This window comes from Nesoenas mayeri (assembly GCF_963082525.1).
Source record: "Nesoenas mayeri genome assembly, chromosome: 17".
Taxonomy (NCBI): domain Eukaryota; kingdom Metazoa; phylum Chordata; class Aves; order Columbiformes; family Columbidae; genus Nesoenas; species Nesoenas mayeri.
Window position 1 is genome coordinate 1,510,508 of NC_137565.1, and position 13,009 is coordinate 1,523,516.

General features: G+C 47.8%; 1 protein-coding gene across 3 annotated transcripts in view; it reads right to left on the bottom strand.

The window, feature by feature from the left end:
• Positions 1–2,411, bottom strand: part of ULK1 (unc-51 like autophagy activating kinase 1) — a 161,484-nt gene extending 159,073 nt beyond the window's left edge. For all 3 annotated transcript variants that reach the window (XM_080355137.1, XM_080355136.1, XM_080355138.1), the window contains exon 1: positions 2,408–2,411. The gene's annotated coding sequence lies outside the window, so the exon portion shown is untranslated. The remainder of the gene's footprint in view (positions 1–2,407) is intronic.
• Between the last annotated feature and the right edge of the window lie 10,598 nt (positions 2,412–13,009).

The following is a 13,009-nucleotide window of genomic DNA, read 5'->3' on the forward strand; positions in this document are numbered from 1 at the left end:
TCAAAAACTTGCCGTATTCATGCTCAGCTCCCTTCCCTCGTGTGCAGACCCTGCGGGCGCGTTGGGGTGCAAGGACATGCCCCAGCAACACAGAGGTCGTGCTTTACCTGTCCCTGCAGCAAACAGCCACATCTCCACCATTTCCAGAGGGTGTCAGCACCGGCAGAACAGAAAATGCTCCTATTTAGCTAATTTTAAATGAGTGTAACAATTCTTCAGCAACTTTGTGTAAATTAGGGTTTCCTTGGGTACATTTAGCTAATTATCTGGGATTTTAGATTGGAAATATGACACGTTCAACAGCCAGCAACGAAGAGGAGGCACTCTGCGCCCTGCCTGGTTGGTAATGCCTCTTGATTAAAACGATTGAAATAGTGAAGAATTGAGCAATGTACCTTTGTGCATGTGAAAAACACCAGAAAAAGAGAGAAAAAGGGGCTGGTGGGTTTTGGCTGCTGTGCTCTGAGCTGAGCCCACGGGACAGGGGTCCCTACTCGCCAATGTTCCTGTTTGAAACAGGCTGGTCTGCTCCTGGTACTTGGGAAATGTATTGATGTGGAACCTCAGAACTGAATTCCAGCTTCCCAAATCCTCCCCTGGTTCTGTGGCATCGAGACCATCCCCAGCAGCACACGGGTTTAACAGGCCACCGAAAAGCAGCTGAAATGCCAGTGAAGGCAACGGAACAGATCCCTCTGGCTGCAAACTGAACTCGGTAGGGCCGGCTTCTCAAATAACACACATACAGTCATTTTTTAACTATATTGACAGTAGGAGTTGTATGAATGCCCACAAACCTGAGATTAGCAGTCTAAATTAGGATGATTTTTCTCAATAATCATCGGAGAAAGCTAATCTACATTTAGCAGAGGAAATAATACAATTATCTGAAGGAACCTCATTGTTTTTCCATGCTGCGTGCAAAATAATGTGGGTACATGAAAAGGACACAGGGAAAAGAAATGCAATAAAAATCCCTGTGCAGGATGGACCGGAGTGTGGGTAAGGTGTCCTGCTGGCTTTCTGTGTGAGGCGGGGGCAGCGGGGTGTCTGCAGTGATTTGAGGTGAGGATTTCCCTTCGCTTTGAGCGCACTGGAAACTGCTCCCCGGGAGCATGGGGTGCTGTGGGCACAGCAGGGAGGCGTCATAGAGCCAGCAGCTCCATCCATGTGTCCCCATCGCTCACCCACACATGGGGGCAACCCTGGGGTCAGGATCGGGCTCCCAGCTGCTCTCAGCCCATTACCAAGTGTGAATTCACCGGCAGCCTCAAGATGGGTATTCAAAGGAGGAGGTGGATTTCTCCCCATTAAGTCACCTGCCTGTTATTCCTCCCAGAAATACTGTGCGCGTTGTTTCAATTCCACCGAGACACATTTAAAGAAAATGTGAGGGTGAACAAACAGGCTGTTAATATTACACACATGTGGAGATGCAGGCGGCAGCAGTTTGTCACTCGTGGGAGAGCTGTCGGGAACGTGGCAGGATGGGGGTCCTGGGGCCGTTCCCACGCTGCTCCGAACGCTGGCACCTAGTGATAGCTTCTTGTGAGGAGGAGAGGGAAAACAAAGCTTTGCTTTGCCCCTGATAAACGGATTTCCCTGGAGTCCTCCGGGGAGAGCTGCAAGGGGACAGAAAAACAGCACAGAATCCTGCGCTTACATGAATTATGGATCAGGAGCTTTTGTAGGACTGGGGCTTTGCCGTGAAATAATAATTTTCAGAAGAAGGAGGAGGGATAGGCAGTATGTTTTTGAAGGTTGTAACAATAGTATAATGCGTTATGGAGGTGGTCATAAATACCTGTATTTTTCCCTGTTTCTATCTATCCACAGTTGCATCTATGGCAGTTTACACAAGCTCCTCCCTGGCACGCAGTTCTCTCTCCTTCGGCTCCTCCGTTCTCCCCGTTTCACGGCTCCCGTGTCCCCTCCTCACCCCATGTCCCCTGGGCTCCCGGCTGCCCCGGTGCGGATTCCTCCCTCCTCTGTGCTCGATGTCCCAGGGCTGCCGTGGCCGGTGGAGGATTCTCCTTCCAGGAAGGTGATGGGACTGGCCTCTTGTTGGTGTTATTTGATCAACAAAACCAAACCCGTCAGCCAGCAGCAGAGCCGGTCACTCGTATTCACTGCTCTGCACACGTCTCAGGCACAGCAGCATCTCCTGTATCCCCACTTAGGGTCAGTACCTCCCAAGATCGGCTTTCTGGATGCTGACGGGCTTCTCAAGAGTGTGGAAAACCAGAAGGTTGTTGCTTGCACTGACTTACCTGGTGGACTTGCAGCTTGGAGGACACGCAGAGATGCTGAGCTGATGTCGGTGATAACGGCTGAAGACGGTGCCCGATTCCCGTGAGCTGCACCAGCACTAACCAGCTTCCTACCGAGGAGACGGGGATCCCATCACACCGTCCACGTGCTGCTGGGTGCTCCATCTCCCCACAGAAAGACTGGGAAACACCACCATGTTGCATGGTGACCCTCAATGAGCAGCTCCGAGCAACAAGAAAACCGTATGTTCAAAACCCAGCATGCCGATTATCAGATTCATTGCTGGTTTAGGAGAACACAGATTGAGCAGAATTAATGAATTGTGCCAGCTGCAACACTTCTGGCAGATGGAGCAGAAGAAAAGCAGCTCTGGATGCTGGGGACGATCTTCACCTCTTTTGAGGGAAACATTTCTACAATGAGCATATATTGAAGTGATGAAAAAACTTGTGCACAGACAATCATGCTTTTGCTTCAATCTTTCTTTGAAATAATTATTTCAAACACACCAGCTCTTCAGAAGATCAATAGCTAGGATTACAAAAATATTCCAGCACAGACTGATTGCTGCTGAAGAATTATTACTAAGGTTCAGCTTCACCTTTTTTTTTGTATTAAATAGAGACTATTTACAGCCCCAAAACCCCCATGTTTCAAGATCCGAGGTGTCATTTTTAGCTATGCATTCATCTTTTTGGTTCCCACCAGCCACCATCATCTGTTAAGTCAATAGTTACCTTCCCCACCTACCTCTGAGATGTCTTGAATGAGCCCATCAGTCAAGGAAGCCTTCAGTGCTCCTGCTGCTGAAGGAAGAAAAAGCACACACGTCAGAAGGAACCAGGCAAGAAAAGCTCCTTTATACATCATCACCGAGCTTGTTTTCTTAAACAAAAGTACCAAGTGTTGCTTTATCTATGTGAAGGTATTTAAGATGCAAAACCAAAGAAAATTGCTACGCTAGATTATGTGCATTTACTGTAAAGATTACAATAGTCAAGAATTTAATCTATTTAAAATTAAACTCCGAAGCCAATTTTAATGCCGTGAAGCAGCTGAAAATCGAGTAAACTCTAAGCTCTAGCAAAGGGGGAAAGTGCGGTTTCAAAAGCCAGAGAAGTCTTATACAGCATCTCTGGCACTAGGAAACCTCAGCTCATCTCTAGATACCACAGGACATTTCTCATCAAATGTGCGCACGCAGAACGTGGTGCTCGCGGAACGTGGTGCTTGCAGAACAGGGTGCTCACAGAACATGGTGCACACAGAACAGGGTGCTCGCAGAACAGGGTGCACGCAGAACAGGGTGCACGCAGAACAGGGTGCACGCAGAACTGGGTGCTCGCAGAACTGGGTGCTCGCAGAACTGGGTGCTCGCAGAACTGGGTGCTCGCAGAACGTGGTGCTCGCAGAACGTGGTGCGGTATCTCAGTGGCACCACTCGCGTGGCGGTGCCATCTCCAGATGACTTCAGCCCTGTTGTGCAGCACAACAAGCACAGGGGCTGCTGGGCAGAGCAGGAGCAGGTGTCTCATCTCCAGACGGTTTCAGCCCCGTTGTGCAGCACAACAAGCACAGGGGCTGCTTGGGCAGAGCAGGAGCCTTCAGCACACGGCACAGCCACAGTGTCACAATGTTCCCCCTGGTGGGCTCGGTTCAAGCTTTTCTTTCTTGTCACCTCTGAAATCCGCTCAAAGCTCTCAGAAACAACACACTGCCCTTTACCCGGGGCTACGCACCACCAAGCAAAGCAAAGATTAACATTACCTCGATTTTTCTCCCGTAGAACTGATCCGTACGGGATCGCGCGTGGGAAGCTGGAGGGCTGAGACCTGGACACGCTCCCCCGGCGCCAGCCCAGCGCTCCCACCACCCCGCGGTTCCACCTGATTTCCAGAGCCCACCTTTCAGCCTCATTGTTTCCCCTTTCAGAGGCCCCGCTTGGCATGTTAACTGCTATTAGAGAGGACAATGCTTCAGCTCCCGGTCTGGAAACACGCAGAGGATGGTGACAGGTGATAGGTACAATTCATGAACACTTGTTAATTATCAAAGCCTTTTGATAATATTTATCCCAATAAATTAACAGGTAGAAAGCTCAGCGCAATTAGCGGAAGAGCCCAAGGCCTGATGTTGTGCACTTGGCCAGACTTTAATTAGTCAAACAGCAACATTTTGGTACAAATCCTGACAATTAAATCCAGCAGCTAATAACGTTCACAAGGCTGGGCTAAATTGTGCACAGATAAAAACTGTAATGAATATAAATTAAATCTGGAGCTATAACAAAGACTCTTAGAGGCATTTCTTGCAGCTCTCTGTGACCGGGGTCAGCAGAGCTCTGTGCTGCTGGGGTTCGGCTTACATAGCTTTCCTTTCTTTAACTCAAAACCTGCAATTCTGTAGCAGCCAAGCCAGGAATGACCGAACAGGGGCAGAAGCGTCCCTCCTTCTGCATTTAGGTGTAATTTCTGCACCCCTGTTGCTGCCTACAGCCTCACAACACGAACCCCAGCCAGGAGCGGCTCCTGCAGGGACACACTGACTCCTGCACCTTTAACGCGCTCCTTCATCAATGGGTTTCAGGACAGAGGTTGAAGGACACAAATAGCTGAATGTCTTTCGCTGCAAGTCCACAACGCAGGCGAGAGCCCAACCAGAGAAGAGGAAACATTTGCAGCATTCAGAGCATTCGCAGCGTTTACAGCATTCGCATCATTTAGAGCGTCCGCAGGGCTGTCTGTCCCTCCTCGGCAGCCGCGGCCCCATGGAACCCACAGGCACCACCACCAGCCCCATTGCCTGGGGTCCCTCCCTATGAAACCTCCTGCGTTTTTGCTACAAACATGGGACGATAAAGATAAAAGGAGATTCTGAAACTCAGAGCTCCTCTTTCTCACCGAATTTTGTTACTACATCTCTAAGTGATATAAGTTAAAATATGACACAGAAATGGCAAATTCCGCTGGTTCCTGTGCAGCAGAGAGCTGTTCCCTTCCCAGCAGGGAGGATTGTCCCAGAACAACTTTCCGTGCTGCCCCAAGGATGCTGTGCCAGCACAGCCCCTCTCCCCATTCCCCACCCGGTGCCGGTGGCTTCAGATGTACCAACAGCAAAGGACACCCGGCAGTGAGGAACGGGGCTGTCGTGACTTCTGTTGACACGAAGAATGGGAAGGGCAGACTGCCACCATGCTACCAATTAGCCACTTTAATATATTCCTTTGCTTCCTTTTGCGTTTGCATGGGTACTGCAGACACGGCAGACAGCCCAATTAAAAGAAAAGTTAGGCTGGGTGATTCAGTGTTCCAACACAGCGCTGTTTACAGCATTTCTCCTTGCTGTTTCGTAACATCAACAGTTGGCAGAGTAGAACCGCTGCAGTTTGATTTGGGACTGACTTCCTCTCCATTTCCAGGCTGCTTACTTTTTCGAAAGGGACATTTCTACATTGCAATGACAGTGTTTCATTTTCTCCATAAAACCAGGTCTCCACGTAGCTGCACTTACAGTCACACATTCCAACCAGCTCTTCAGTATTTCAAGATTTAACTCTTATCTCCCTCTCTCTTCTTAAAGAATTAAAGTCTCCGGAACGTTCTGGTTGCCCGCGCTGCTTTCTCAACATGGCCCTGAGTTATTTGTCCCACCAGTCGTGCCCATGGCGAGTGGCCCCGTCCCCAGCTGGCACCTCTTGACTATTACTTTCACACTGCTCTGGTTGTTAAATACAGAACACTTGTCTCTTCCTGCCATTGTCTGAGCCCAACAAACCCACACGCAACTCAAATTACAGCTGCACACCAGCAAATAGCCACATATCTACACAACACAGCATAATGTGGCACAAGGAGTGATGGTCTGGAATGCTCCGCAGAGAGCTCAGCTGTGCACTGGGCGCTGAAATACCCCCCTAGAACATGGAGAAAAGCAAGGGAGTTTGACTTGTCATTTTTGTCATCCAGAGTCCCGGTCTCCTCTGAACCGGAGGATCTGGAAGGTTTTTACAACCATTCTGCTAAGATCACGCATTTTCAGGGAGGTTCTGCGGAACCTCCCCACTGCTAATTTCTGTCTGGGCAACAGAAACGGTATTGAAAGCTCTTTATAACCGAGTGAACGAGATTGCAGTTGAACTCAAACTATGTGACACGGATAGAAAAAGTAACTATGTAAGAACACGTAATGGGAAGCTGTTTCCTAAGCTAACAGTTCATTTATAGCAGATTGTTGAGAAGCTGCTTTTGTAGCGCTGATAACACCTGAATAAAATCAGTGACTCTTCAGTGACTTGACAGAAATTGCAGGTAGATCCCACTTTGCTGGAGCTTTTATTAAGCTGTAAAACTCATTATTAGCAAAGGGCTAAAAGCTGTAAAACATTGGTCTTGAAAGCTCCAGTGTCGATGTGAGGCCTTGAAAAAAATGGGTTTTGAATGGGCTGCCAAGTTCAGAGTTAGAACTGAGCTTTGAGATCTTCATTATTGAAGCACAAACATTCAGCAGGGGCTGCTGCTTCGGGGTCACGGCTGCTTATGTGTCCCCTAAGGGGATGCGTCACTTTTGGCACCAGACAGGAGCTTTGAAGAGGCCCAGGATGAAGCTGGACCAGCCACAAGTCCTGGACCAGCCACAAGTCCTGGACCAGCCACAAGTCCTGGACCAGCCAAGCAGAAACCTCATGCAACAAGGAAAAAAGTGCTTATAAGCATCTGTGGACAGGCTGTTTTCATCCAGCAGAGACCCATTCACAAACACAACAACACGTTAGAGAACACACAGAGATATTTGGCCACCAGCCTGTTAAGAGGCCAAGAAAGCGTTTCCCCGAGCGGGTCAGATCACTTGAGGGCTGCCCCAACGTGGCATTTTCAGACTCCACGAGATGTTCTCCTGATCTCTCGCAAGGTGAAATGGGAAGGGACAACTTGGAAGCACGAAAATAGCAGCCAAACACACTACCACTGGTTTTAGATGCGCAGTGTATGTAAATAACGACTTGGGCTGACGTTGCAGTTCATTGTGAATCACCTGCCATTGTTTGGATGATGCCTCAGCCAAGTTACTCATTTCTTACGACTCCGGTTTTTCACAACTCAGTTCTGAGATCTGTGAATGCATTAAAGCATGGTACTGTGTCCCTGCTTCACTCCCAAATGAGACAGAACACCAGGAAATCTGAGCCAGACACAAATACAGAACCGCGTCTTCTATTGCTAGAAAAAAGGGTGAAAAAAGAAAGCCCAGTAGTGGAATAATGTTGAACTGTACTTGAAACTGGACATGATCACATGTGGTTTAGTTTTACCTATGGTCTGACTTCCCAGTTGTGGGATCTAAGCTACATTTGCCTGCACCTGAACAAGCCTCTGTGTGCAACCTGCAACACCCATTTGAACCCATTCTTCCATTTTTAACTCTGTACACTGTCTTAATTGACATTTAGAACATATTCTACTGTCTCCTCCCAAGCAGACAGGCCACTTATGGAAGATTTCCCACAACACAGCTATTATTTAAGGATAAATAGCAATGTTTACCGTATCTTCATATTCTTAAAGCATAAAGGCAAAGAACATTCTTTGTTTATAGTTGGTATCTCGTGTTTGCTGGTGGCTCGAATATGACCACCGCGTTCGTGCTTTTATGTGTTGTCACAATAAATCCTGCGAAGCTAAGCAGACCCGAGCCCTCCCTTTCGGTGACAATTGGGAGACAACGTGAAGTTCAACACGAGCCCATCGCACAGCAGCGTCTCACCCCTGCACACCCGCACGAGCTGTTTGTTTGTCTCTCTCTGAGATGTCTCCCACTTACCCATAGGAAGAGTGAACAGCTCATTGCTTCAAATAGAGACACAGACAATTAAACCAACCCCCCACTTTCCAAATGGCATTCAACCCATTTGCCCTCAAGAGAAAAGGCCGTACCGAACTCAGGTGTCACAGAAGGCACAATCCCAGCTCTCTAGATCACACCTTCGGGCCCTCAGGGTTGTCAGACGAGGTCAATGATTTTGAAGGCTGGTGGCTCCATCATTTCTGTAACGCACGCGGTGATGGCGCTGCCTGGCGTCCCCAGCTCCATGTAAAGTAGTTGTTACCCTGGGAAGGAAGCACAGAATTGCTTCTGCCTCCGAAGATGTAACACTTCATTCGCTGCCAAAGTTGCACCAGCCCTAAAACCCAGCAAATTTTCCCTGTCACCATATGAGAACAAGCGCTTTACACCACCACTTATTGTACCCCTGCTCAACAAACCATCACACTGTCATCAAAATCATCCGGCTGTCAGAACTGAGGGACTGTCTCTTTGCCAGTTAAGTAACACTGGACAAATGCCATCAGATTTGCCAGCACAGCTCACTCATTTTTACAGTATTCCCTTAAATTCAACATATAATATCACTCTTTGTCCACTTTGCTTCCTTATCTACAATGCCTTAAAATAGAAATAGCTTTAGGAAAGGATGAAAGATGTGTTTAATTTTTGCCAAGTGTGATACCATTAAAGTCATTAACCAATATTGGTTCCAACGGGAGATTATGAACAGCGGGAATTCAACGTGCTCCTTCTGCAGGATTAATAGCTACAGGTCTCAGCCTGGCTTGTGCGCAACGCCAGCTGGGGGCTGTCAGTTCCACCATTTCCTGATTAAAAACCATCAGACGAGCTTACACCCAATGGAGAAGCACAAACAGGACATGCAACTAAAGACAAATTGTTATGCAACATATAGAGTATTAAAGCATAGGAAGGTTTTGGCAAAGGGATGTCTGGGTTCAGAGGGTGTTCTAGTTGGATCATGATGTTCAGCTATGAGGTTTCCCAGATTACATAGCATATGATTATATTTTTAAATGTATCATTTTTATAAAGGGGAAGCAGTTCAACAACAGCTACTTCAGTATAATGTCTTTTTTCAGTCCTTGAGACAATTTCTATTGGTGTTGCGGCAGGACGGAGGGCACGCACCCTCGGACTGAATACAGCCCTGTCAAGCTGTTCTGGAGACACGGGACAGCTCCGCCTGGAACACGCAGAGGGGAGGCAAACTCGTCATCCCCACCAGGTTAGGACGAGCGGTCCTGGAGCATCAGCAACACCAACCACGAGCAGCAGAGGCTGGTGGAGACCTCTGGAGATGGAGCCAAGGGCTTGGAAATGATCACGCAAAGCCGGAGCAGGGGCCCAGCTCTGCCTGCAGCCGGGTTTGATGCCTCCAGGAATGGACACTCCACTTCACCACCTTTTTGGACAATGACAATGGCCGGGTGTGAGCAACCAGAGCCAGAGCTGCCAGCTGCTCCCCGAAGGACAGGAGTGGAGCCATCACACGGGGCTGCACAGAGACCCCTAGGTCACCAGACAGGCGCGTGGTGACACCGGAGTCACCTGTGGCTCTCAGTCCTGGTGAACAAGGTCCCCATCCATGCAGAGGCTGCGATGGACCTGCAGACGGACAAACCTCCATTGGCGGCAGGGAGCGGAGGCTGCGGTGAAGGTCCAACGAGGCTGGTTGGGACCATGAGGGTCTATTACTGCGTTCAGGGCCCTGCCAGACAGAACACAAATGAGCTGGAAATATCTTCCCCCTGACAAATGGCAGCACAACTCACAGGGACAGCGTGAACCCAAACAGATAAGGGACCTGCACAAAAGAATAATGATCGGCTGTTCTCTCCTTGATACGGCAATTCTGAGAAAACTATTAACTTACAAACTCAAAGGCTTTCACAATTCACAATTCAACTGAGTAAACTGGTGGCTCCTTGTTATGCAAATACATGAAATGTTTTGTCCTGGGAATTTAAACAATAGATTGGGCCATCTAAAGAACCTTTATTCCTCCAGCATCACACTTCAATCCCACATATTTCACTGTAAAAATCCAAGGGAATAAGAGGCTTCCCGTTAGAAATACACCCTGGAGCAGCTGCCTTGTCACTCCCTGTTGAGGATCCATGGGGAGGTTTCTCGGGGAGGTCAAGGCCACGCAGCTTTCCATGCAGCACAGACGGCTCGCTGGGCACCAACGCTGAGAACGGCGCTGGAACACGTCACCCTTCCCATTTGTAAGGCAGCATCTCATTATTTCGGTTAAAAGCTTTTAATTGTTGTACTTAAGATGCTCACTGTGCAGGAGGCAGCGCCCCGGAGCCTGTGCCCCGGAGCCTGTGCCCCAGAGCCTGCGCACCGGAGCCTGCGCAGCGGAGCCTGCGCACCGCGCACGTTTGACTGGCACAGCAGCTTGAGGCTGAAGTCGCTTCTCACACTTACCCAAGGTGGGAAAATACTCATCTTTCCAGCAGTCCTTACAAAATGCGTTTTCCCTGTCCATTTTTCTTTAGAAAACGCATTATTACAGCTTCAGAAAGGAGGAGCAGTGATTACAGATAACTTATTTCCTTCCTTGTGATGCCAAACCCTCGGACCTGTTTCTCGATCAGAGTTAACGTCAGGCTTTTGTTGTCCTTGTTGTTTTGGGGGTTTTTTCCAACTTTGGCGTTTCTAAAGGAAAAAAAGCTGTTATAACAAGCAAGAGTAGTAATTTAACAGACAGTCCTACAATCACCAAGGCTACCATGCCCTAACCAATAAAGTTGCAGATAAACCCCTTTGGATTGCATTTCAACAAGAAACCACAAGCTATACAGGACTTCCTCCTAGAAGAACACATCTTTAGAGTTTGTTTTACAAGAAACAGAACAAGAACAAGCATGGCTCCCCAAATTCTGCCAGTTCCCATGAAGTACCGTGTGGTGTGCGCCCCCCACCCCCCGCTGTCCCGGGAAATCGGCGTCTGTCCCATACAGGGAGGCCCCTCACCCAGCATCAGCTGCACTTACAACACCAACAAGGATCATCAGGAAACCGCCACACTTTCTATTTAGAGATCAACAGTTCCGTGCTCGGTCTAAGGAGCAAAATGAGCTTGTCCGCGTGCATCCAGACGAGCGGCCAGCGTGTCCTCGTCAGAACCGCCGTGTCCCGGGCAGGGTGGCAGCGATCCAGAGCGCGCAGAGCAGCACCAGGCTCTGAAACCGCTCCAGCAGAGCTTTCCGTGATGTTTCTCATGCTATATGTTCAGGATTAATTGTTGCCAAGAGATTAGCATCCTCGTTCAAATTAAAGGTATTAAATTAATACCCTGGAAGTTTCAAGTTCACTGGAAGGTAAAAGTTGATTTGTTATCAACAGTCAGGACTTGCTTGAAGATTATCTGAGATCCAGTGGGGTGTCACCGCACCTCAGGTCACCCCAGGGGAACCCAGAGAGGGGAAAATTAAGGCAAGAAACAAAGGCATGCTTAGCATGGAGAACGGGCACGAATGCTCGGCTGGTTCAAGCACAGTACCAAAGCAATATCACACAGTTGGCCACCAGAAAAATCGAAACCTAATTAGCGTGCAGGCAGATATTAGTTTCCAACCAACCACTCCACTAAAGCTTTTCCTTTTATATGTAATACTTAACGACAGGTTTGGTGCTGAAAGGATCTGTCTAAAAGCAAAACAAAACATTCAGAACATGTTCGTATCTAAATTACGACAGAAAAAGAATCAAACGCTGAGCTTTCAACTTTAAAGAGCTGCATTGGGAAGTTCAAATGGATTTTCATGAAGTTATAGCCAAGTTAACCTACAAGATGAAAATAAGGATGTTGAGCAGCGCAGTGCTGTATTTCATGCTTTCAGATCATAAGGCAAAAGAAAAACAAGTAAAGAAGATGCTTTAGTATATTAGGAACCTCAATCCACAGGTCTTTTAGTTCTTTGCCTCATGTAATTAGTTGCTGAGTAGGGACAGGAGAAGAGGAATATATGATAAACACAATCTAATTAATTAGAAATCTAATTAAATAGGATTTTCCAATCAGATTTCTTCAGAAAAGATAACAGACATTGCATTAAACCCCAGACAGCACGAGCTCCCGGGTCAGGTCCCCGGGGCCGCCACGAAAATCTGCACCTGGAAACAGGAATCCCAACTTTTCCAGTTCCGAGCTCAAGACATTGTCCTGACACCGGTTACACGTTCTCCTGATACTGGTTACACGTTCTGATCCACCAGCCATCACAGCGATGGCATCACCAGCTCCATGCTCCATTTCCAAGCAGTTACGACCCAGCAGGTGCCTGTGATGGACCAAAAACCAGCACCCATTTCTAAATGTGAATATATACAGAGCAATTCTCCTGGTACAGCAGTTCAAAGTCCTTTAGTATGGTGAAAATGCCCATTCTGGTTGGAAAGAGAAAAAAAATAACACAATAAAGCACTAGTACTTTGTAAATTCTGGAGAATACAACTGTCCCTGCGAGTGCTAAATACAAACAAGCCTCAGCAGACAATAGTGTATAAAAATGCAGATTAATCTACATTTTCCTGGAGCTAAACGCTCCATGTCGCTTCATACGACAAAAGGGAATAAGAAGAAAAAACAAACCCAAACCCCCCAAAACCAGAAAAAGAATTGCTAATATATTTTAAGTCGTCACTAAAGCAACAACCTTCCCAAAGAGAATAAATCTGCAAAGCAGCAGCGAAACAAGCTGCCCAGCGTATTCCATCACACAAGGGCTTCTGTGCTACTACATGACAAACAACTGGCATCCAAGCTGCCAGTTATTGAACCATGGTGAGCCTCTGGACTCCATTTACGAGCGAAAAATAAAGCTGCTGTAAATTTAACATCATGCAACAATCTGCAAGAGTTGCCTGCGAAATCTACTTT